The 1,198-nt window shown below is 37.5% G+C and overlaps 1 pseudogene; it reads right to left on the bottom strand.

Annotated features, from left to right (window-relative positions):
- Positions 1-345: 345 nt before the first annotated feature.
- Positions 346-461, bottom strand: LOC145292412 (5S ribosomal RNA; annotated as a pseudogene).
- Positions 462-1,198: the final 737 nt, after the last annotated feature.

Raw genomic sequence — 1,198 nt, 5'->3', positions numbered from 1 at the left:
TTCAAACGCATATGTGTATGTGCTTGTTTCTCGTCTTCGCGTTAAATATAGATTAATTGTCTTTTAAAAAATATATATATCAACCAAATGGCAAGACATTTGGAATCTTTCTCTATCATCAGAGAATGGCAACCAGAACACAGAAGACTGAAGAGGGGGAAGGTGGTATCAGTAAAAGTACAAATCTCTGACTATGGATGCCCACGAAAGGGTGCCTACGCATGAAATTTTTGTGGCAGGAGATGCAAAATCTCCAGCGACACCTCTCCTGAGTCGACATTGTTAAATACCAGTGGCAAGTGAAGTACAGAATGACCGGAAACAAATGCCGAGATAAGCGGAGAGCACATACAGCGCCTAGAATTCCCGAATGTCACCCATCTGGTACTAACCAGGCTCAACGTTGCTTAACTTCGGTGATCTCATGAGAACCGGTGTGTCAACGCGATTATGCCGTATATAAAAAAGAATACAAAAAATACATATCAACTAAATGGCAAGACATGTGGAATCATTCCCCATCATCAAATAATGGCAACCAGGACATGGAAGAATGAAGAGGGAGAGGGTGGTTTGAGTAAAAGTAAAAATCGGTTATACTCAGTAAACTCATTCATATCTCCTGAAGGAAAAAAAGCCTCCAACGTGCATACCATGTTAGTCATCCTTCACTGATGAGTACACTCGTTGCCTGTGAAGATCTCTAACAGACCAAACAAAAACGCTACCAAATAGTTAATATGAAGAATCTTTTTAACAATATATCCAATTTTCTGAAAGTCAAAAGACTTTACAAGGAAATTCCAATCACACAAAAATCTCTTCACCTACCTCCAAAGTATTCCTACCATTATACGTTTAAAAATACAACCAAAAACGGAGCCTTTGGGATTCAATACTCCTGCAATAGTAGATTATTGCAGGAATATTGAATCCCATGGGCTTCTTTTTTGGTTGTATAAGAATCTACGGTAAATAACTTTCCATGGTATTAAATAACTTAACAAGAATAATATACCGTTAAAAACAAACCAAACCAAATCAAACCAAACCAAACCAGCAACAGTTTGCTTTAGAGATTTTATGTCTGTGACTTGTTTCCTTTGTAATTGAAGTTAATGTAACAATAAACTTCAAATGGTAACCGACATTTGCTCTATCTTGTTGTCGTGACAAAGTACAAAATAGACTTCGTGGC

Source organism: Euprymna scolopes, chromosome 13 (assembly GCF_053919585.1).
Source record: "Euprymna scolopes isolate OS-2025 chromosome 13, ASM5391958v1, whole genome shotgun sequence".
NCBI classification, from domain to species: Eukaryota; Metazoa; Mollusca; class Cephalopoda; order Sepiida; family Sepiolidae; genus Euprymna; species Euprymna scolopes.
This window is presented reverse-complemented; position numbering and strand designations above follow the sequence as displayed.